Genomic DNA, 26,149 nt, shown 5'->3' on the forward strand with positions numbered 1-26,149 from the left:
GTGGCAGAAAGTGGCTGGCTGATATACGACAAACTAAGAGGACTGAGGTATATCCACTTTGTGAGAATTTGAATCTCACTTTTTTTTTTTGGACACTGAACCAAAACTCAGGCACAGTGTATAAAAGAACACAATGGAAGTGGCAGAAAGTACCGTAGCTGGCTGATATATGACAAACTAAGAGGACTGAGGTATATCCACTTTGTGAGAATTTGAGTCTCACTTTTTTGGGGAAGACTGAACCCAAACTCAGGCCCAGTGTATAAAACAACGCAATGTGAGTGGCAGCAAGTGGCTGGCTGATACACGACAAACTAACAGGACTGAAATATATATTCTCTTTGTGAGAATTTGAATCTCGCTTTTTTTTTTTGGACACTGAACCAAAACTCAGGCACAGTGTATAAAACAACGCAATGTAAGTGGCAGCAAGTGGCTGGAAGACAGGGCCGGACTGGCCATAGGGCACTTCTGGCAAATGCCAGAAGGGCCGGTGCCAGTGGTGGGCCGCTCAATCCGCCGCCCCCGCCGTCGCATTCAACTATACCGGCGTATAGACGCCGGTACAGTTGAATGCAATGATGGAGGAGAGAGCGTCTACAGACGCTCCTCTCCCATCATTCCCCGCTCTGCCTCTGACACTGCGGGTGCGCGATGATGTCATATCATCGCGCACCTGCTGTGTCCCGGGCAGACTGCAGCTGCAGTGCTGAGACAGGAGCAGGAACCAGGAAGCAACGCTGGGCACGAGGAGAGGTGAGGAGAGTTTTTTTTTTTTTCTGGACTGTGGGGCCATTCTCGGAGGAGGTGAGGGGAGGAAGAGAAGAGATGTGGGCTGTATATAGTTCTCTGTGGGCTGTGCTCTGTGCTGTATACTGCTGTGGGCTGTATATAGCTCTCTGTGGGCTGTGCTCTGTGCTGTATACTACTGTGTGCTCTGTGCTATATATAGTTCTCTGTGGGCTGTGCTCGTCTGTGCTGTATACTGCTGTGGGCTGTATATAGCTCTCTGTGGGCTGTGCTCTGTGCTGTATACTACTGTGTGCTCTGTGCTATATATAGTTCTCTGTGGGCTGTGCTCTGTGCTGTATACTGCTGTGGGCTGTATATAGTTCTCTGTGGGCTGTGCTCTGTGCTGTATACTGCTGTGGGCTGTATATAGTTCTCTGTGGGCTGTGCTCTGTGCTGTATACTACTGTGGGCTGTATATAGCTCTCTGTGGGCTGTGCCCTGTGCTGTATACTACTGTGGGCTGTATATAGTTATCTGTGGGCTGTGCTCTGTGCTGTATGCTACTGTGGGCTGTATATAGTTCTCTGTGGGCTGTGCTCTGTGCTGTATATAGTTCTCTGTGGGCTGTGCTCTGTGCTGTATACTACTGTGGGCTGTATATAGTTATCTGTGGGCTGTGCTCTGTGCTGTATGCTACTGTGGGCTGTATATAGTTCTCTGTGGGCTGTGCTCTGTGCTGTATATAGTTCTCTGTGGGCTGTGCTCTGTGCTGTATACTACTGTGGGCTGTATATAGTTCTCTGTGGGCTGTGCTCTGTGCTGTATACTACTGTGTGCTGTATATAGTTCTCTGTGGGCTGTGCTGTATATATTACTTTGTGGGCTGTGCTGTATATATTACTTTGTGGGCTGTGCTGTATATATTACTCTGTGGGCTGTGCTGTATACTACTGTGTGGACTGTGCTGTATACTTCTACGTGGGCTGTGCTGTATACTACTGTGTGGTCTGTGCTGTATACTACTGTGTGGTCTGTGCTGAATACTGCTGTGTGGGCTGTGTTATCTACTACGCGAGCTGAGCTATAGTATGCAGGCTGTGCTGTATACTATGCGGTTTGTGCTATATAATATGCGGGCTTTGCTATATACTATGGGGAGTATATTATATTCTTTGGGGGAGGCCATGTTATGTACTATGTGGCTGTGTTATATACTATTGTGGGGGTATATTATATTCTATGGGGGAGGCTGCGTTATATACTATGGGGGGCTGCATTATATTCTATGGGGGGCTACATTATATATTATGGGGAGGTGGGCTGTATTATATTCTATGGGGGTTACATACTCTGGGGTGGCTGCATTATACTCTGTGGGGTGGCTGCATTATACTCTGGGGTGGCTGCATTATACTCTGGGGTGGCTGCATTATACTCTGGGGTGGCTGCATTATACTCTGGGGTGGCTGCATTATACTCTGGGGTGGCTGCATTATACTATATGTGGGCTGCATTATACTGTATCGAGGACTATGGTGAATACGTTATACTATATGAAGAACTATGGGGTGCATTATACTATGGGAAGTGAATTGTACTACATGGATGACTGTGGCGGTGCATTATACTATATGGAGCACTATGAGGATTGTATTATGCTATATGGAGGACTATGAGGATTGTATTATGCTATATGGAGGACTATGAGAAGTGTATTATACTATGTGGAGGACTGAGCAGTGTATTTTAATATATGGAGGACTATAGGGAGTGTATTATACTATATGGAGGACTATGGAGCACCTTATAATATATGGAGGACTATGGGGTGTATTTTACTAAACAAGTAAAATGCTGCATATTCGGATTGTTTTTGCTGGAACAAAAAGCCTTGTTGTCAGCAGCACATTGCCAGTGTAAACTGTAGATGTGCTGCTGAAAAAATGATACTGTATGGTGATCTATTAGTGATCGTTCTGTCTCATCATTATTCCTCAGCTGGTGGAAAGAGGCCGGGAAACAAGCGTTGAACAACTTCAGTATTGTCGATCAAACTCGTTTAGCGGCCTGAACTCAGCGCACGTAAATACAACAGAAAGGCTTCTGTGTGATGTGCAATATGTTAGCATTTGGGGACCCATTTTAAACTTTGCCTAGGGCCCCACTTTGCCTAAAACCGGCCCTGCCTACAAGTGTACAAAGATATTATACAGTCACCATGTGACAAGTGGGCCTGTGTAACTTCAAATGCCAGGGCTGAATTTTAGTCCCAGTCCGGCCCTGCTGGAAGATATATGAAAAAATACAAGGACTGTAGTACAATTTCAGTCTCCCTACAATGATCTCAGGACAAGTATGGCAGCAACAAAAAGGACTGCTGCACAAAAAAGTGTGAACAATTAAACAAGATAACTGTGCAGAAAGGAGCAACAGGATTTTTGCTTTTAAAAAAGCAGTTGGTTTGCACAGCAGCGGTGCAAACAGCAATGCAGCTATCAAGGAGCCTTATAAGGCAGCCTAATAAGCTACAGAGCTGATGCACAAAGATATAGCCTCCACTGTCCCTGCAAAACAAAGGTGGTGTTGGACAGTGGAAATCGCTACAGCACAAGTGGTTTGGGGGTTAATCTTCCCTCCCTAACTTTGTCCCTTCTTCTGACGAAACTGCAGCAACCTCTCCCTATGCTAAGATCGGCAGAAGTAAGATGGCGGTCGGCGTGCACGCCCCTTTATAGCCCCTGTGATGCCTCAGAAAGCAAGCCAATCACTGTCATGCCCTGCTCCAAGATGGTGGGGACCGAGACCTATGTCATCACGCTGCCCACAATCTGCGGCCTCCTTCATTGGCTGAGAAATGGCGCTGAACGTGTCATATGAAACGCAACTTTGGCGCGAAGATCGCCGACCTCAAGGCCGATCCCACACTAGGATCGGGTCGGGTTTCATGAAACCCGACTTTGCCGAAAGTCAGCGATTTTTGAATTTGTCCGATCCGTTTCGCTCAACCCTAGACCAAACAACTCAATCTTGGTTTCATCAGTCCACAGGACCTTCTTCCAAAAAGAAATTGGCTTCTCCAAATGTGCTTTTGCATACCTCAGCCGACTCTGTTTGTGGCGTGCTTGCAGAAACGGCTTCTTTCGCATCACTCTCTCATACAGCTTCTCCTTGTGCAAAGTGCGTTGTATAGTTGACCGATGCACAGTGACACCATCTGCAGCAAGTTGATGCTGCAGCTCTCTGGAGGTGGTCTGAGGATTGTCCTTGACTGATCTCACCATTCTTCTTCTCTGCCTTTCTGATGGTTTTCTTGGCCTGCCACTTCTGGCCTTAAGAACTGTACCTGTGTTCTTCCATGTCCTTACTATGTTCCTCACAGTGGAAATTGACAGGTTAAATCTCTGAGACAGCTTTTTGTATCCTTCCCCTGAACAGCTATTAACACCTATAATATCGCCTTTAATCGAAAATTAAGCCAAGTGATAATTATTATTAACACCAAAAATGGACACCAGGCCATAAAATATGAAAAAGTACAAACTTTATTTTGAACATATCTAAAACCATATACCACACATAAAATTATGGAGCAACCAAAATACAGAGACAACCAGGGATCCTGACTGGTGGCTTATATTTTGGTAACTATGGTCCTTCCTTTATATGTACTGTGAACATTTTGGTGACCGTACGGCGGTTGTCCATGATGTTGCGGTTGTCGGTGACATTGCACTCGATATTAAGATGTATTTATTTCTCATTAGTCTTTTATATATTAACTTATCAACATTAATACATACATATTTCTTATATTCTATTTAAATAATTTTTGTGCATTGTCATCTATGACCGCTGCATTGGGGATACTGCTGGTTATACTTGCAGGATTCTTTGCGGGTGTGTATATACGTACTATATGAATGATTGGAAGGTTACTCTCTCTATATATATATATATATATATATATATATATATATATATATATATATATATATATATATATATATATATATATATATAGTTCTTTGCCACTGTTCCAGTCATACCTGTTGGTTGTCTCTGTATTTTGGTTGCTCCATAATTTTATGTGTGGTATATGGTTTTAGATATGTTCAAAATAAAGTTTGTACTTTTTCATATTTTATGCCCTGAACAACTATGTTGAATAATCTTTGTTTTCAGATCATTTGACAGTTGTTTTGAGGAGCCCATGATGCCACTCTTCAGAGGAGATTCAAACAGGAGAACAACTTGCAAGTGGCCACTTTAAGTAGCTTTTCTCATGATTGCCTACACCTGGCTATGAAATTCAAAGCTCAATGAGGTTACAAAACCAAAAAAAGTGCTTTAGTAAGTCAGTAAAAAGTAGGTAGGAGTATTTAAAACAAGAAAATGATAAGGGTGCCCATACTTATGCACCTGTCAAATTTTGTTTGAATGCAGATTGCACATTTTCTGTTAGTAGAATAAACCTCATTTCAAGGCAGAAACATTACTGTGTCCAACAGTTATTAGATATATGAAACTGAAATAGCTGTTGCAAAAAAAACAATTTTTATAAAACATTAAGCTTAAGATTAATAGGGGTGCCCAAACTTTTTCATATAACTGTATTGCATCATACAGAGTGGAGACTACTGGGAAGACCATAATACAGTGTGGAAGCTAAGGTGGGGTCATCATACAGTGTGGGGGCTACTGCAAGGCTGTTGTACAGTGTGGGAGCCATCAGTGTGGTGGCTACTAAGGGTCCATTATACCATGTGGGGCCCATTGTACAGTTTGGGGGGCATTATACTGTGAATAGGGAAGCTGTGGGTGCATCATACTGTGTAAAGGGATCTGTGGGGACATCATACTGCATAGATGGGAGTTGTGGACCCATCATACTGTTTAGAGGGGGGCTATGGGCCCATCATGCTTTATATAGGCAAGATATGAGAACATCATAATGTATAGAGTGAAGCTGTAGGTGACAACAAACTGTATAGAGGGGAGCAGCATGGGGGGCTGAGGTGACATTATTAAATATTAAGCGGGCACTTATGGGGGATTCAGAGTACTGTGACTGTCAAAGGGGAACACAGAGGGCATTATTACTTTATATGGAGCAAAATGTGGGCACTGTTTTCTAGGGTGCTTGCACAGAGCATTAATATATTCTAGGGATCAGTTTTACCATCTAAGGGGCACAAGAGGACACAAAGATGGGCATTTTACTTTGTAATGTGCACAGTGGTTGACATTATGTGGGGCAGTAATAGGAGCTCTGTTTTTGTACCACACAGCAGGTGCAGTAATAGGGACACATGGCAGCAATGGCTCAGCATTGGGTTATGAGAAGGATGGGTCATCTGTGCAGGTTCGGGATAGATGGGATGGTGCTGGAAATGTGAAAAGTCAAATGTGTCTTTGTTTTAAACTCTGCAGATGATTTATGGCTGTAAGTTATCATATCAGTCTAGGCAAGATAGAAAAGATGGGAAAATGTCATGCCTCAGAATTCGATCCGGCACTTTTATGTTTGTCTGCCGATGTCTCTTTCCCTGACCCTGAGCTACTGGAGATCCTGTTGCTGTTTGGGTGCTGATTACCCTTTGCCTTTTCGTCCACTCTTTTCTTACGCCAGGTATTTACCTTTTGCTATTTGGCCTATCCTATTACTCAGCAGGGGCTTCTAATTAAACCTCACTGTTACGTGTGTTCCTTGCTGGTGATAGCTTACAAGTACCCAGTTTGGTGGTGAAAGAGTAGTCCTTTTGTGACAGTCTGTTAATGTTTTCTCTAAAAGTTATCTACTCGTTTTTCGCTGTGTGTCTATTTCCTTTTCCTCTCCCATTTGGTTGGTCGCTCCTACTAGACTCTTGTTTTCCACTCTTTTGTATGACTGCAGTTTCCTTTCATCCCAGACTGTTATCCCTGTCTGTTCAGTTAGTGCTATCCGTTTCATGTCAGTCTCATACCTCCCTCGGTGGGGGAGGGAATAGTTTTAGTGTGCATTCAGGAGCATAGTAAGATCGGAGACCCAGGCCTCTCCACCTTCAAGAGTATGCATGGGACAGGGATAGCTCCAGGCACAGTTACTTCAGAGTGGCACATCGTGACAGAAAAATGAACAACTCCATCAGAAAGAAAGTCCCCTGTAAGTCACCATCTATAACTGTGTTGTAATCTTTTATATGCTCTCTAGGACTGGTGTCTACCACTTTATGATCACCATAGGGAGGTTATATCAGTGTTGGTCTTTGTATAGTGATTTATTTTCAGTAACAGAATAGTCATCTGCTGAGGTTCCCTTATACCCACTATTAGGGTATGCCATTGTAATTGTCATGAGGGTTAGCTGGCTAGGGGCCAATTCGAAAGTTTTACACACCCTCATCCTCCCCGAGCTAATCACCTAGCTACATCTTAGGGTACCGTCACACAGTGCCATTTTGATCGCTACGACGGTACGATTCGTGACGTTCTAGCGATATCCATACGATATCGCAGTGTCTGACACGCAGCAGCGATCAGGGACCCTGCTGAGAATCGTACGTCGTAGCAGATCGTATGGAACTTTCTTTCGTCGCTTGATCACCCGCTGACATCGCTGGATCGTTGTGTGTGACAGCGATCCAGCGATGTGTTCGCTTGTAACCAGGGTAAACATCGGGTAACTAAGCGCAGGGCCGCGCTTAGTAACCCCATGTTTACCGTGGTTACCAGCGTAAACGTAAAAAAAACAAACAGTACATACTCACATTCCGGTGTCTGTCCTCCGGCGTCTCAGCTTCTCTGCACTGTGAGCGCCGGCAAGCCGGAAAGCGAGCACAGCGGTGACGCGCTTACACAGTGGAGAGAAGCAGAACGCCGGGGGACAGACACCGGAATGTAAGTATGTACTGTTTTTTTTTTTTTTACGTTTACGGCCCTGCGCTTAGTAACCCGATGTTTACCCTGGTTACCCGGGGACTTCGGCATCGCTCCAGCGCCGTGATTGCAACGTGTCTACGACGCTGGAGCGATAATCATACGATGCTACGACGTCACGAATCGTGCCGTCGTAGCGATGTAAATGGTACTGTGTGACGGTACCCTTAGGGAGGAAGTGGTTATATCTTGATGTCCATCTCGGGTTGTATTTACCTAATTTTAATATCTTCTAAGGACCAGGGGGCCGATTCATTGAGACTAGCATAGCACATGCCAGTCTTAATGAAGGGCTTTCTGGAGTATGATGTGCCAAATTCATTAAGAGGTGCAAGAAACTTAATTGAAACTTAATCTTCTCAGTGGTGTGCACCTCCACGCTCACTTTGCCAGAAATACTCAAATTAGGAAATAGGGTAGCATTTTCGCAGTACAAGACACCAGCATTTTTATAAATTGGACGGGTGTGGCGTTGTCTTGTCTCTGCTCACCCCTAACTCTGCACATTTCTGCAGAGCTACTTCAATTAGGCATAGGGGGCAGCACGGTGGCTTTGCAGCGCTATAGTCCTGGGTTCAAATCCCACCGAGGACGACATCTCCAAAGAGTTTGTATGTTCTCTGCGTGTTTGTGTGGGTTTCCTCCACGCACTTCAGTTTCCTCCCACTTTCCAAAGACATACTGATAGGGAATGTAGATTATGAGCCCCAGTGGGGACAGCGATGATAATGTGTGTAAAGCGCTGCGGAATATGTTAGCGCTATATAAAAATAAAGATTATTATTATTATTATTATTATTATTATTATTATTATAGAAACTCCAAAAGTCCAACATTTTTGCTTAACTTGGCACTGCACAAACATTTTTAAACTTTTTCTAAGCTTTTATGTCAGTTTTCTTGTGTAAAAGCTTTGGTGAATCCAGCTCCATATGTTTTTTTTTATTATGTTCTGATTTGTAAACCCATAAAATTTAAAGAGGATGAATTTAATTTTTCACATGACATGACTAGATAGATAGATAGATAGATACAGTGATGCACATACACCTTTATAGGGTATTTATATTTTAAGGAAAACTAAATACAATCTATTGTCTTTCTCCTCTTCTTCTCTTTTTACACCATTAGTTGACTGCAGAAATAAATTGATAGCTTTAGGCAAAGAGAATGTGCAGCGGCACATGGGGTCCCCAGGGTTCTGCATTACAAAGCTATAGATTGTCCTAATGGAAGAGACCATATTCTCCTCCTGAAGAAATGCTTATTACTAGAGAAGAAATCCTCCACAATACTGCACTGTCTTTCCTCACATAATTAAATATGAATGCATACAGAGCTGCAATTTGGACAGATTGTGTGTTATGAGGGATTTGTGCTGCACAGATCCTTGATACTATCATGTGCATGAGTCCTTATTCTAAAGGTGACTTGTTTACTCACCTTGTTCAGAAATTTCTTTTTGCATATCTAATATAGACATGATTAGCAGATACCTAGAAAGCAAAAATGTTCAGTCTACGCTAAAGTCGCATTTCTTACAAGGCTTTCCAATGCAAAAAGTGGTAATTTACAAGTAAGGGGCTTCAGGATTGGAATGAAGTGTAACCCAGCCCTTGTAAAATTGAAAAATATTATTTAATTGTTATCTAAAGAATGTGAAAACAGACACCCCAAAAGCCACACATATACATAAGTGGGAAATTGCTTTAATCCACCATTTTTGACAGGACCAGCTGATCACCTGACGAGTACATGGGCCTCTTGACTTTCCCTGCCAGATCATATCAGGTACAGAAGGGTTGGGCCATTGAAATTTGTGATCCTTTTGGTTTCATGGGAGCTAAGCAGCTGCTAGAGGTGTCTGGTTACAGCTTTCTCCTTTCTCTCTGTGGAAAGCAAATCAACGCTTCGCCGAGCTGAAACTGATGTTCATTGTGGAGTCAGGAGAGCAGTTGTCTGTCAGCTATCTCATTTGTATGGCCAACCTTAGCATAGTAACTTGAGGACCCTTGAACCTTACCAGATATGTATTGTTACCACTAGTGATGAGCGAGTATGCTCTTTACTCGAGTTTCTCCTAACAAACAGGCAATCCCACACATGTATTCAAGCTGTCTAGCAGCCGCAAATCATGCAGCTGCGCCAACATTAACTAAATCTCCGAGCACGCCGAAATACTCAGAGACCACCCGAGCATGCTCGGAGAAATTTAAGTAATGAGCATACTCGCTCATCACTAGTTACCATCGATCACATTTTATTAGGGTGGTTAAACAAAATAATCCAAAGATGAACACAATTTCTGTCTTGGTATAAGCAACAAATCCACACTCATTCTGAATTTGAGCACACCTCAAATTATACATACTGTTGTGACACTCAACATTTTACAAACTTTAGCAGAAACTGTGCCAAATTAAAATCGTGCACATGGCATAGTGAACCGAAGCAAATAGGTTGGCCCATTTCTCTTATCCACGTTGCACTTTGCAAAACTAACAACGTTTTGTGGGTAGAAAAATACACGCCATGTACTTCATGTTTTAACTCAATTTGTGGCAACCCATTTTTCTTAGTACATTTTTTCTTACTATCCCTCCTGCACCCTGATATCTATTTAGAATGGGTTATTTTATCAACTCCAATGTTATTGTGGAGAGATCATTGACTTTTTGTAGCCATTTGGCCAAACTCATCTTATACGCACACAGTTTGTTTTGTCCAGACAATATTCATGGTAAGCTTATATGTTTATGTCCACATACACCCCAAACACAATCTGAAAAATGGGCAGGGAAAACAAAATGATTCTTCTCTTCCCATGGTAGTAAATGGCTTCAGACCTGCAGGACAAGTGGCTTTCTTGACCTATCCAGAGTTTCATTGTGTGTATATATTTCAATTGTTATTATTCAAATTGTACTTTTCCTGTTTAGAGTTTACTTCTGGTTATCACATGTGAAATCTCAACCTGACAGACGCTTGTTCATTTCAATGGATGGAGAACATACATGTGTCTCCTGCTCGTTACTAATGGCTGGGGAGAACACTAACCGGCTATCAGAGGTACATGGCTTGGCCACAAAGAAATTTATGCGAAAACTCTTAAGCATTTCACATAAAAATGGACATTGTGGTATAAAATATCAGTATATTTCTTCTATTTTATAAATTGTTCTCATTACAGAGTTCTTGACAGTTTTACCTACCAACAGTATACAGTCGTAGAGAAACTCCAGTAAAACATTACGCGGACATATCTCTGGGTGTTTTGCATGGACACACGGTCCGTAAAAAACATGGACATGTGAACAGCACCATAGATTATAATGAGTACGTGTTGTATCCATGACAAAAAAATATATTTTTTTAATTATTCTGCTGAACACTGCCTGAATATAATCTACTTTGCTAGAGAAGGATTAGCAGTACTGTCTCTCATGGAGCAAGGAAATTGGCTGCAAATCAGCAAAGCCCTGAAAAGTGAAATAAAGCTGATCAAAGCCAAAGGTGCACAACACTCGTACCAACAATCAGTGAAGACCACCAGCTCCAAACCCCTCAATATAAAAATTTCAGAGATGTCAAAAACTTATGAAACGGTAGTGATAATTTTATATATTAATTGCTGCTTACCATAATTATCATAAATTATTATTAATTAGTAGCCCAATTTATTTTATCGTATATTTCTTCAGATGATGAATAATGTAAAATATGCATGCTTCGACTTAAGGTTAAGTTCCTGCAATCAGTTTTTGCTGAGGTTTTGATACTGCGTTTTTCTTTACAGAAAAGATCAGAGTCTTAGGCCAAGTTTCCACAATCAGTATTTGGTGAATTTTTGAAGTTGTAGAATTTCCGCTCCATTTCTGCACCTATTATGTAAATTAGGTTACTTGTGGTTTTTCATTGCATTTCTATGTGCATTGTTTTAACGTGTGTTTTACTGCTTTTTGTCTCTGCGTTTTTTGTCCCTGTTTCGTGTGTCATGCTTTACTTAAAGCTGCTTTGTTTTTGAAACTTCCTGGTATTTGACATACTTAGGTGCAGATTACATGCGTTTTTGATGCATTTCTGCTGCGGAAACGCATAAAAAATGCATGTGAGGTTTTTTTACCTGCGGAGTCTCCGCATCTAATGCAAGTTTATAGAGAAACTCTGCACAGAAGCACAGAAGACATGAGATTTCTATAAATCCCCTCCACGTTGCAGGTACTGTAAAATGCTGCATTTTAGCCTCAGCAAAAATATGCAGCATCAAAAATGCGATAAAATTTCATCATGGGCACATAGCCTTATGTTTCCAGTAAAGAAATGTAAGGTACAGTTAAAATGTGCAAGGAAAAACTAAAATGAAAAACATCATACAAGTTTCTGGTGCAATAGCACCCTTAATCATGATCTGAGCGAGCTATGGGATAGTTCTTGGGGTCTCCATGGATATATCTAACCCCCACCACTTTCCCAAGGACTTTCACATGCAGAAGTGTGGCCATTACAAGGGTCACCAAACTCCCTGAGTCCAAAATCCCATAACTTGGACATCCCTCATAGGCACCTGGCTTTACTGAGGCCCCTCGCCAGGATGAGGAACAGAATTGCAGGCAGGGTAGGAGAAATAGGACTAGCACCGGCCTATGGAGCAGTCCATTGGTTCTGAGACCAACAGACAATGGGCTAATATATAACCTGACGCCTGACACTGCCAACAGACAATGGAATGTACCCCTTGAACCAGGCTCTAGCTCCTGCAGGGTCTTTATGCGCCCCGTTAGATGTGGACTTGGACCCTCTTTCGAGTATCCCAAAAAGGTGACTTCAGGCTCTCATGATTACTCAAGGAGTTCTCCACGAGGTTCACAAGGTCATCCACATTCTAGGGATCTTTCTGGGCAACCCAGCTTTGCACTGATTTAGGTAGTGAGTGGATAAATCGGTCAACAACCACTGTTTCCACCATTTGTGCTGGAGAGCAGGTATCAAGCTGCAACCATTTTCGACCCAAGTGTAAGAGGTCAAACATCTGGGACTGGGGCGGCTTGTCCCTTTGGTAGCTCCATAGGTGCACCCTGACTTCCAGGGTTACTCCCATATGTGCCATAACCTCCGCCTTCTGTACAGACCCGTGGAAGCGCAGTGAGAGCGCGAAACAGCTGTCATCTTCACACTGCTCACAGGAGCTCCTTGTTTACTCCCCCGGCCATGATGTTTTAATGAACATTTAATAAAGCAAAGTCAAGCTTCAGATCGGGGAGTTCCCTCCTTCCTTTCTCATGCAATGCACTGATTTTCATGTGATTTCTGGAGGAGCACCCGATAGCTTGTGGTGGAATTTGGACCGCTTTTCTGCATGAAAGCACTTGATGTGCACAGAGGCTGAAGGTCTCCAAGTGGAAGGTAGTGCCGTCCCTCTTTTTTCTTTTTCTTTTGTCGAAGTTTCTCCCTGTCTGCCACTCTCTCAAAGACAGGAAAGCTTTCACGTTATCCTCCAAAGTCATTCTCTGCGAGGCCTTCCGTTCTACTCTCTTCACTTGGCTGGTGGAAAGTGCAGTCTCCGTGGCCCAGTCCGCTTCTATAAGGAGAGCCAACTGCTTCTGCTGTACCTGAACCAATTGCTTAACAAGCTCCTCCATGCTTTAGTTTGTGTTTTAAAGGTGTTGCTGCCTTTACCCAGGACATTTAAACTTTACACTGTAATCACCTGTGCTTTTTGGTACTTCTAGCCCTCATTCAAATATCAATTGTAGGGACTGACGCTTAGCAGTAGGTAATGCTCACACAGGTGTTGGATTCTTGTGTCAAAACAATGTGACATTTATTTCCACTGATTGGACAGTACCAAAACAAAGCCATAAACTTAAATCCCTAGCCTTGTTCAGGCGCTAACAAAACAACATGGAACCTGGCGTCTTCAAAAACTGCTGAACTTGTCCTAGTTCAGTCCCACAAAACAGCTATTGTCCATAAAAATCAGTGATACTTGTAGTTTAGTGACAAGGGACTGTGCAGTATCTTATCAGACGAGACTCTTGCTTGTTTCTCTCATCAGTCGAACACAATCCACTCTGCTCAGCATCCTCCAGCAGCCTGACACAGGTGAACACCTAGCCTGGTTCTATGCAGAATTAGTCAGGTTCACTATTCAGAACCTGCAGAGCCAGGATTTAACCCTAGCCTACCTGACTTTGCTACAACTTACATACTCTTGTGAGCAGGATCCTCATGCCTCTTGTTTTAATTGTCAATTAGTTTGTTACTATGCAATGCCAGATTTTGTCTGTTATTCCCCTAAATATTCCCTGGTGTGGAATGTGTTGGTGCTTTATAAATAAAGATGATGATAATAATAATAATAAACCATTATTTTTGTTTATTATTCAGGGACCTTCTTTTCACAGAAAATGTAACATCAGAAAATATTGGCAAATTGGCCACACTTTTGTGCGAGGAGGCTTCCGTTCCTCTAGCATAATCTAATGTAGTTTGGTTTGCATGACGTTTGGGGGCATAATGACCGCCCCCAGATGACAGATGTCAGGAAACATAAGTTGGACTTCTGTGTCTATGATATGTTGTTCTATCAGGACTGCCAGGGAGATAAGCTGGCCAAGAGTGCATGTGCATAGGGAGGGTCAGGATAGATAGCTGTGACTACCAGTCTTTGGCCAGTAGCTATCTTATATGTATGGCCAGCTTAATACCTTCAATAGATAAACAGGTGCTAATCTGTTGTGTGCGACCACACAAACCACAAGAACTAGCTCAGAGTAACATTGCAGACATCGAAACAAAGTGACTGCACTCACAGTGAATGTTTAGAAAAATATATTACAACTAAATGACTGTTTAATAACATTTTTGAGTTCCTATTACATAAACAGGAGATTTCATACTGCAACATAGGTACAAGGTGACCTCTTAATTAACTGTTATAGGGGCCTAATGATCAATGTTTGACAATATCGCTTTTATCATTCTATTGTTATAAAAACTTTTTTTTTTTAATTTTAGCTTCAGAAATGACAAACAAGTGTTAGTTTTCTACATAATTAATAAAGTTAGTGAAACTAAAATAAAGACCTAAAATGCTACCATCATTCACATGTCTTCAGTGCCATACATAACACAACACATTTTTAAGTATTAGGTTCTAAGCTAGTTAATTTAGCTGATGATGGCATTTTTTTTATTTAATCAATGATTGAGGGTGCATGGTAGATTCTATTTGGTACTTGGCATATCACATAGATATAATAGATGGGTAAAGGTGACAACCAAGCTTGGATTGGCCATCTGCCCCACCGGACAAATTCCAGGTGGGATGCAACTCACAAGTGCATAGTGGACCACCTGTCCTGGCTTTATGGCCGCCAGCCCTTTTAGTTTGTCTGTATAGTTACAGTGTATGTGCATGCGTGTAGCATTCATTATGCTTCAGCGGTGTTTACGCTGCTGGATTACGTGCCAGTGTCAGGAGGATGTTCTTTGTGGGTGGAGTGAGCACGTCTGCTCACCCGCTGTGTCCTGCAATACTCCATCTCCTGGCTCTGCGTGAGTTGCCAAGATTGGGCCATGTGATGTTTATACATCATCCTCAATGTGATGTATGCAGCATAATTAGGTACATAGTAAGGTGCTGTGTGTGTATATACAGTGCCTTGCAAAAGTATTCGGCCCCCTGGAACTTTTCAACCTTTTCCCACATATCATGCTTCAAACATAAAGATACCAAATGTAAATTTTTGGTGAAGAATCAACAACAAGTGGACACACAATTGTGAAGTTGAACGAAATTTATTGGTTATTTTAAATTTTTGTGGAAATTCAAAAACTGAAAAGTGGGGCGTGCAATATTATTCGTCCCCTTTACTTTCAGCGCAGAAAACTTACTCCAGAAGTTCATTGTGGATCTCTGAATGATCCAATGTTGTCCTAAATGCCTAATGATAGGCGTGCAATATCATTTGGTATCTTTATGTTTGAAGCATGATATGTGGGAAAAAGGTTGAAAAGTTCCAGGGGGCCGAATACTTTCGCAAGGCACTCTATAGTGTAGATTTGTGTATATAATATGGTGCTGTGTATATAGCATTTAATGTTGGCTACATACTATATACACTCCCTGACAGAAGTTATCTCGCTTATCCATTTTATGTAAATAAAAGCTTATAACCTGACATTAAATTAATCCATTGGTTGTATAAATTATTCTTTTGAAAGCTGAATCCCTCCGAAATGTGGTTTAGGTTAAGAAAATAAATTGGCATCAATGCAGAAGTATTGATCAGTTAGTGGACACAGAATGGTCAGATTTTGGCCAGACAAAAGTTTTGTCGCCTGGTTATATAATGCACCCAATCCTAGTTTACATCCTCACCTGTGCTCAGTAAATGATCAGTTAATTAGTGTGTGTGTATAAAAAAAAACCCAGCACCCCAGACCTTTATTTGAACTGCAACTTGAGCTCTGACTACATGCCAAAAATCCACCCTGCGAGTAAAGCCTGGATTATCAAGAGGCTAAAGACCAGATCCACTGCAGAGGTGACTGGCACCTTTAATGTGTCTCAACGTCAAGTACAAAGAATTAAAAAAAGATTTGAAGAGACTGGAGATGTGTTTGACAAGCCCAGGTCCGGCAGACCCTGCAAGACAACTGCTCAGGAGGAACGTTTGTTGGTTAGAAAATCCAAAGCAAGCCCCTTTCCACTGCATCAGAGCTCCAACAGGCCTGGTCACCTCAAGTCCCTGTGTCAACTAGAACAGTTTGTAAGATTCTGTCTCAAAATGGCCTCCATGGTCGAATCAGTGCCCAGAAGCCAGCACTAAGCAAAAGGCAACCGTGTGGCATTTGCAAAGTTCCACAGCCTGCTAAACAGATGGACACTGGAAAAATGGCAGAAGGTGGATTTCTCTGATGAATCTTCAGTAGAATTACACCACAGCAGCCCCAAATACTGCAGGAGACCTACTGGAGCCCGTATGGATCCAAAATACACCCAGAAAACAGTTAAATTTGGTGGTGGAAGGATCAGGGTTTGGGGTTACATTCAGTATGGGGGTGTGCGAAACATTTGCAAGGTGGAAGGCAATATAAATAGCCTAAAATATCAAGAAGTATTAGCTACCTCTTATATTCCAAATCATAAAAGGGGTCAAATTCTACAGCTGGATGGTGCTCCATCTCATACATCCATCTCTACAACAAAGTTTCTCCAGGCAAAAAAGATCCAGGTACTCAAGGACTGGCCAGCCCAGTCACCAGACATAAACATCATTGAGCATGTTTGGGGTAGGATGAAAGAGAAAGCTTGGAAGACAAAACCTTAGAATCTAGATGAACTCTGGAGGCATGTAAGACTGCATTCTTTGCTATTCGTGATGACTTCATTAATACACTGTATGAATCATTGTTGAACAGCATGGATGCAGTTCTTCAAGCTCAACCACGTAATTCAGTACAGGTATAATTCTCAGTGTCCACATTATTCTGTATATATACACTGAACAGTACCACTTCTCCTGTCCTGTATATATACACTGCACAGTACCACTTCTCCTGTCATGTATATATACACTGCACAGTACCACTTCTCCTGTCCTGTATAAAAGCACTGCACAGTACCACTTCTCCTGTCCTGTGTATATGCAATGCACAGTACCACTTCTCCTGTTCTGTAGATAAACACTGCACAGTACCACTTCTCCTGTCCTGTTTATATGCAATGCACAGTACCACTTCTCCTGTCCTGTATATATACACTGCACAGTACCACTTCTCCTGTCCTGTATATATACACTGCACAGTACCACTCCTCCTGTCCTGTATATACACTGCACAGTACCACTCCTCCTGTCCTGTTTATATACAATGCACAGTACCACTTCTCCCATCCTGTATATACACCGCACAGTACCACTCCTCCTGTCCTGTTTATATACAATGCACAGTACCACTCCTCCTGTCCTGTTTATATACAATGCACAGTACCACTCCTCCTGTATATATACACCGCACAGCACCACTCCTCCTGTCCTGTATATATATACTGCACAGTACCACTTCTCCTGTCCTGTATATATACACTGCACAGTACCACTTCTCCCGTCCTGTATATACACTGCACAGCACCACTCCTCCTGTATATATACACTGTACAGTACCACTCCTCCTGTCCTGTTTATATACAATGCACAGTACCACTCCTCCTGTATATATACACTGCACAGTACCACTCCTCCCGTCCTGTATATATAAACTGCACAGTACCACTTCTCCTGTCCTGTATATAAGCACCGCACAGTACCACTTCTCCTGTCCTGTATATATACACTGCACAGTACCACTTCTCCTGTCCTGTATATAAGCACTGCACTGTACCACTTCTCCTGTCCTGTATATAAGCACTGCACAGTACCACTCCTCCTGTATATATACACTGCACAGTACCACTCCTCTCGTCCTGTATATAAGCACTGCACAGTACCACTTCTCCTGCCTTGTATATATACACTGCACTGTACCACTTCTCCTGTCCTGTATATAAGCACTGCACAGTACCGCTCCTCCTGTATATATACACTGCACTGTACCCCTTCTCCTGTCCTGTATATAAGCACTGCACAGTACCACTCCTCCTGTATATATACACTGCACAGTACCACTCCTCCTGTCCTGTATATATACACTGCACAGCACCACTTCTCCTGCCTTGTATATACACACTGCACAGTACCACTTCTCCTATCCTGTATACTGGGTGTAATTCTCAGTATCTGTGTTATTCTGTATATACACGTAAGCAGGTTACTTGGAGGCAACAGCACAGACAATGAGGAGGCAGTGCTACTTAACCAACACTATTTATTTAACAAACACAAAAAGGAAAATGTATTTATAAGTACTGTATGTGACTGGCAGGGAAGATACTGGATGGAGTATACAATTGTGCTCAAAAGTTTACATACCCCGGCAGAATTTTTGCTTTCTTGACTTTTTTTTTTCAGAGAATATGAATGAATACCCCAAAACTTTTTCTCCACTCACTGCTAGTGGTTGGGTGAAGCAATTTATTGTCAAACTACTGTGTTTTATCTTTTAAATCATAATAACACCCCCTCCCCCCAAAAAATGAATCCAAAACAGAGAATAGTACATGGGTAAGAAATGTAATGATTTTTTTTGTGTTTACAGAACACAAAAAAGTAACACAAATCATGTAATGCTCGATGGATCAAAATATAGTCAATTTTTTCAAAACCCCCCCCCCCCCCAAAAAAAAAAAAAAAAAAAAAAAGCTGCAGCTATATACTTGCTGATGAACTGCACAGGCTTAATCCCCATCTACAGACTGGATTCTGTCACTCTCCCTACTCCTGCGACTCTCTCTCCCTCCTTAGGCTAAATGCACATTGTATGTGATATAAACTGCCATGCACACGATTATCCCTTAAGACGGCTGTTAGTATCATGGCTCAGCCAGGGCTGCCGCTAGGAATTTTGGAGCCCCATACTGGCAAAATTTTGGGTGCCCCCTTGAGACTCCGCCCAGGCTCCACCCCAGCCCTGCATCTACCCCTCCAACTGTCCACAGTCCCACCGCTCTCTCTTGGAACAACTCCACTTCTCACCAATCACACATTAACAGTTCCTGTCACCAGATCACAAACATAGCCAGCAGCTTTTGTTTTGGCCAAAAGATTTTTTTAATCTGCCACCACGAAAAGGTAGACTCTTTTGGCTGGGCCATACTCTTCTTTAACCTATTAAACATTTGTTAAAATATGCAATACAATTTAGGTATATTTTTATTTATTTTTCAATTTTAAAATTGACCAATAATATCACATACAAGGGACAATACCACCACACCATGACCAGATGACATATTACCACCACATAGTGACTGAATACTACGATACTGATCATTAAAGGGAACCTGTCACCCCCAAAATGGAAGTTGAGCTAAGCCCACCGTCATCAGGGGCTTATCTACAGCATTCTGTAAGCCCCTGATGTATCCTGAAAGATGAGAAAAAGAGGTTAGATTATACTCACCTGGGCAGGCGGTCCGATCCGATGGGCGTCTCGGTCTGGTCAGGGGCCTCCCATCTTCTTATGAACATGTCCTCTTCTTGTCTTCATGCTGCTGCTCCGGCTCAGACGTACTTTGTCTGCCCTGTTGAGGGCAGAGCAAAGTACTGCAGTGCGCAGGTGCCGGGAAAGGTCAGAGAGGCCCAGCGCCTGCGCACTGCAGTACTTTGCTCTGCCCTCAACAGGGCAGACAAACTACGCCTGCGCCGGAGCCACAGCGTGAAGACAAGAAGAGGACGTCATCCTATGAAGATGGGAGGTCCCGGACAGGACCGCGACGCCCATCCAACCGGACCGCAGCGGGAGCGCCCCTGGGTGAGTATAATCTAACCTCTTTTTCTCATCTTTCAGGATACATCGGGGGCTTATCTACAGCATTACAAAATGCTGTAGATAAGCCCCTGATGATGGTGGGCTTAGCTCAACTTCCATTTTGGAGGTGACAGGCTCCCTTTAATTAAATAAAACCCAATACTAATATCACCATAAGTGCCATTACACACAGGAAATCTGTACTTAGTATGCAGTGTCCGTGTACAGGTAATACAGTGATCACTGATGACATTATAAACAGAAGCTTTGCATACAGTATCAGTGTACAGGTAATACAGTGATCAACAGTGACATTATACACACGAGCGCTGTATATATTGGACAGATTATACATTAATCAATGATACTATACACAGGAGCTCTGTATACAGTGTCAGTGTACAGGCAATACAGTGATCAACAGTGACAGTATACACACAAGCGCTGTATATATTGTACAGGTTTTACAGTAATCAATGACACTATACACAGGAGCTCTGTGTACAGTGTCAGTGTACAGGTAACGCAGTGATCACTGGTGACATTGTACACAGGAGCTCTGTATATAGTGTCAGTGTACAGGTAATACAGTGATCACTAGTGACATTGTACACAGGACCTCTTTATATAGTATACAGTGTATAGATAACACACTGACTCACCAGTGATAACTCTAGATGAAGTTCTTCATCTTTGCTTTTCATCTTCATCCAGCACAGACCGCCATCACTTTTTCCAGCCAGGGCTCATCACTGCAGGAAATAACAGTTATCTAGAGCACCGCTTGCAGAGCACATTGCTTAACTTTTTTCCAACTTCTACACTACATCAGATGAAGAAAAACAAGGCAACATAGTGTCGCTCTGCACAGTAACAGGACCTTCCCCCATTTAAAACTGTATCCTCAAAAAAATAAAATAAATACATTACTACAGTAATAATATCCCTTAATTAGCCGCTATGGTAATAATATCCCCCATCCTGGCCCCCATGTGTCTCATTCCTGGCTCCAGCCATATGTTCTCCCATCTTTCCCTCATGAGCATCCATTCTGCCCCATCTGCCCCATGATACTGCCCCATCTGCCTCCATCCTGCACATTATCCTGCACCATCTGTCTCCATCCTGCCCCATGATCCTGTACCATCTCTCTCCATCCTGCCCCATTATCCTACACCATCTCTCTCCATCCTGCATCGTGTCTCCATCCTGCCCCATGATCCTGCACCTGGTATCTTCATTCTGCCCCATCTGTCTCCATCCTGCCATATTATCCTGCACCATCTCTCTCCATCCAGCCCCATGATCCTGCACCATGTATCTCCATCCTGCACCGTTTCTCCATCCTGCCGCATGATCCTACACCATGTGTTTCCATCCTGCCCCATCTGTCCCATGACCCTGCCCCATCTGTCCCATGACCCTGCCCCATGATGCTGATCCATCTGCCCCATCTGTCTCCATCGTATCCATCCTGCCCCCATGATCCTGCACATCTGTCTCCATCTTGCCCCATCTGTCTCTATCCTGCCCCATCTGTCTCAATCCTGCACCATGTTTCTATAACATTCTCTCCTTCACACTCACAATTCCTCGCCCACCCCAGCACTCTCCTACCTACCACACATTCAGAAATCTACATGCTATTAATCCTCACACACTTTCAGACTCCTTACACTCATCACTGTCCCCAGTCTCCTCTTGTCCCTGTCCTGATCTGGCTGTACATTACTTCAATGACACTCTTAGAAGCACCCTAGACCAAGTAGCTCCCCTCACCTTCAGAATCTCCAAACACAGAGTGAAACAGCCCTGGCTCACATCGCAAACCCGATTCCTCCAGCGATGCTCCAGGTGTGCTGAACGCTTATGGAGGAAAACTCGCACCCCAGAAGACTTCTTGCACTTCAAATTTATGTTAAGGACCTATAACTCTGCCCTTCACCTTGCCAAACAGACCTACTTCACCACCCTGATCTCCTCACTATCCAACAACCCCAAGAAACTTTTTGACACATTTCACTCCCTCCTCAGGCCAAAAGCACAAGACCCTATCACAGACATTTGTGCTGATGACCTGGCCTCCCACTTTATAGAGAAAATAGATAACATCCGTCAGGAAATCCGCTCCCAGACACCAAGTGCAATGACTCCCATTCCTCCCTGCATCTCCCCTGACTCACTCTCCACATTCGATCCCATCACAGAAGAAGAAGTCTCCAAGCTCCTCTCCTCTTCTCATCTGACTACATGCACCACCGACCCCATTCCCTCACACCTCCTCCAGTCTCTCTCTCCAGTCGTCACAACTCACCTAACTGCAATCTTTAATCTCTCCCTCTCCTCTGGCATTTTCCCCTCCTCCTTCAAACACTATCATTACTCCATTACTAAAAAAACCCACCCTTGACCCATCATGTGCAAACAACTACAGACCGGTCTCCAATCTACCCTTCATCTCAAAACTCCTGGAGCGCCTAGTCTACTCCCGCCTTACCCGTTACCTCTCCACTCATTCCCTCCTAGACCCTTCACAGTCCGGGTTCCGCCCCCTACATTCAACAGAAACTGCACTCATCAAGGTGACCAATGACCTTCTGACAGCAAAATGTAACGGTGACCACTCTCTGCTCATTCTCCTCGATCTTTCTGCAGCTTTCGACACTGTTGACCACCCTCTCCTACTCTCTAGGCTCCAGTCACTAGGCATTAAGGACACTGCTCTCTCCTGGTTCTCTTCCTATCTTTCTGAACGCTCCTTCAGTGTTCTGTTCTCCGGCTCCACTTCATCTCCTCTTCCTCTCACTGTCGGGGTACCTCAGGGCTCAGTCCTTGGCCCCCTTCTCTTCTCCCTCTACACGGCCCCAATTGGACAGACCATCAGCAGATTTGGCTTTCAGTACCATCTTTATGCTGATGACACACAACTATACACGTCAGCCCCTGACCTTACCCCCGCTGTACTACAGAACGCCACTGACTGTCTGTCTGCAGTCTCTAACATCATGTCCGCTCTCTATCTGAAGCTCAACCTCTCCAAAACTGAACTTCTTCTGCTCCCGCCTTCTACTAACCTCCCTAAATCTGACATTTCCCTCTCCGTGGGTGGCACCATAATAACACCCCGGCAGCAGGCACGCTGTCTGGGTGTCATGTTTGACTCCGATCTCTCCTTCACCTCCCACATACAATCTCTTGCCCGCTCGTGCCGCTTACACCTAAAGAACATCTCTAGAATCCGCCCTTTTCTCACCATGGAGACAACAAAAACTCTCACTGTCGCCCTAATCCACTCCCGTCTGGACTACTGTAACTCTCTTTTAATTGGCCTCCCCCTCACGCGACTTTCCCCTCTCCAGTCTATCCTTAATGCAGCAGCCAGGGTCGTCCATCTGGCTAATCGTTACTCGGACGTGTCCGCTCTTCGCCAGTCATTACACTGGCTGCCCATTCATTACAGGATACAATTCAAAGTACTTCTTCTCACCCACAAAGCTCTCCACAGTGCGGCACCCCCTTACATCTCCTCCCTCATTTCTGTCTATCGGCCTAACCGACCTCTGCGCTCTGCAAACGACTTTCGACTAACCTCTGCACTAATCCGTACCTCCCACTCCTGACTCCAAGACTTCTCCCGTGCTGCGCCAATCCTCTGGAATGCTCTACCCCAAGATATTAGGACCATCCACAACTTGCATAGCTTTAGGCGCTCACTCAAAACTCATTTGTTCAGAGCGGCCTATCGCGTTCCCTAATCAGTCATTTTATGTTTGTGTGTGTGTGTAGCCCATTCACTATCTCCATCTACCCCCACCCCCTGAAGATGGCTGGACCATCATTGTAAATACATCATTGTAAATACACACCTGTACTTTGTATCTCCCCACCTCATTGTAGATTGTAAGCTCTCACGAGCAGGGTCGTCTTATTTTGCTTTATTGCTGTATTGTTAACATTGTTACCTATGACTGTTGTGTTTGAAACTGTTAAACTGTAAAGCGCTGCGGAATATGTTGGCGCTATATAAATAAAGATTATTATTATTATTATTATTATTATATCCTGCCCCATGTCACATGAGGCAGGATGGAGACAGATGGGGCAGAATAGAGACTCATGGTCCATGTGTCTCCATCCTGCCGTCGAAACATATTGTGGCTTGCCGCTTTCAATAAAAATTAAAAAACAAAAAACAAAAACCTTTCTCTTTACCTGGCTGCAGTCCAGCGATGATGTTCCCTCCAGGCATTTCGAGCATGACGTGTGTCATGGCAGGACAATATTGTGTAAATGTCCTATTGGGATTTGGTCTGTACCAGTTATGTTTTAAATGTTACTAATATTTGTTGTTAATAAACTTTATTTTTTTGGTATCTTGACCGTGTCTCCTATGTACAGTATTTCCTCTACAAACCACTTAGGCTGCTGATAAATGCAGAAGTGGTGCATATGTTTCTATTATACTTTTCCTCTAATTGTTCCACTCCTGGTTTTGGCTTACAAATACTGATGTAAAATACTGACCAAATACTGCTAGTGTGATCGCAGCCTTAGGTTGTTAGTGGTAAGGTTGTTGGCGTCATTGCGTCCTGATTCTGTTCTGCAGTATCTATTGGATGCAGACTGAAGAGACGATGGCTGTTTAATACAAAACAGATCTATACTCATCAAGTCAGGTGTCAGTAATAATGAATTCATGACGCACATATAACAGCCTCATGAATTCACTATTTCTGACACATGTCCAGGTGAGCATAGATATGCCTTGTATGACCGCCATCGTCCCTTCACTTTGTGTGAAATAGATTACATACACAGAAGAGAAAATGGAGGTTATACAAGGCAGTTCTCTACTCACCAAGTCAGGTGTCCTAACTAATTTAGTTGTTGGACACATGACCTGTTGAGTATAGTTCTGCATTGTATTGCCGCCATTTTCTCTTCAGTCTGCAACACTTGTCACAGACTAAGCAGAAGGAAGAGAATATGGAGAAAATACAAGTATACATTTTTTGGCCCATCTCATATCTCTATACCAGGGGTCCCCAACCTTTCTTACCTTGAGAGCCACATTCCGCTATGAAAGTTGGTCGAGAGCCACAATGCAGATAGTCATATAAAAACCTAGAGAAGGCACAAATAATAACATGCAGATTTTCGCTTTCACTCTATCCTTATGTATTTTACATTATTGTTATGCAAATTGAACTCTAGTGCCACCTATTGGAAGTAGCAATCTTAAAAGTCAATACCCTTTAACAGTCCCATAAGATGCTTCATATATTATTGGCCCCATATACTGCTCCATATGGAATTGGCGTCATATACTGCTCCATATGTAATTGGCCACAAATACTGCTCCATATGGAATTGGCCCCATATACTGCTCCATATGGAATTGGCCCCATAAGATGCTCCATATTAAATTGGCCCCATAAGATGTTCCATATTAAATTGGCCCCATAAGATGCTCCCTATATTACTGGCCCCATAGGATGCTCCCTATATTACTGGCCCCATAGGATGCTCCCGATATTACTGGCCCCATAGGATGCTCCCGATATTACTGGCCCCATAGGATGCTCCCTATATTACTGTCCCCATAAGATGCTACCTATATTACTGGCCCCATAGGATGCTCCCTATATTACTGGCCCCATAGGATGCTCCCTATATTACTGGCCCCATAGGATGCTCCCTATATTACTGGCCACATAAGATGCTACCTATATCACTGGCCCCATAAGATGCTCCCTATATCACTGGCCCCATAAGATGCTCCCTATATTACTGGCCCCATAGGATGCTCCCTATATTACTGGCCCCATAGGATGCTCCCTATATTACTGGCCCCATAGGATTCTCCCTATATTACTGGCCCCATAGGATGCTCCCGATATTACTGGCCCCATAGGATGCTCCTTATATTACTGGCCCAATAGGATGCTCCCTATATTACTGGCCCCATAGGATGCTCCCTATATTACTGGCCACATAAGATGCTACCTATATCACTGGCCTCATAAGATGCTCCCTATATCACTGGCCCCATAGGATCCTCCCTATATTACTGGCCCCAAATAATGCTCCA

The 26,149-nt window shown here is 43.3% G+C and overlaps 1 long non-coding RNA gene across 1 annotated transcript in view; it reads left to right on the forward strand.

Moving 5' to 3' along the window:
- LOC143808561 (uncharacterized) overlaps nucleotides 1-26,149 on the forward strand; it is an 84,580-nt gene that overhangs the window by 18,795 nt on the left and 39,636 nt on the right. The window contains exon 2 of the long non-coding RNA XR_013221977.1: nucleotides 9,378-9,438. This is a non-coding gene — a long non-coding RNA (uncharacterized LOC143808561). The remainder of the gene's footprint in view (nucleotides 1-9,377; nucleotides 9,439-26,149) is intronic.

Source organism: Ranitomeya variabilis, chromosome 1 (genome assembly GCF_051348905.1).
Source record: "Ranitomeya variabilis isolate aRanVar5 chromosome 1, aRanVar5.hap1, whole genome shotgun sequence".
NCBI lineage: Eukaryota > Metazoa > Chordata > Amphibia > Anura > Dendrobatidae > Ranitomeya > Ranitomeya variabilis.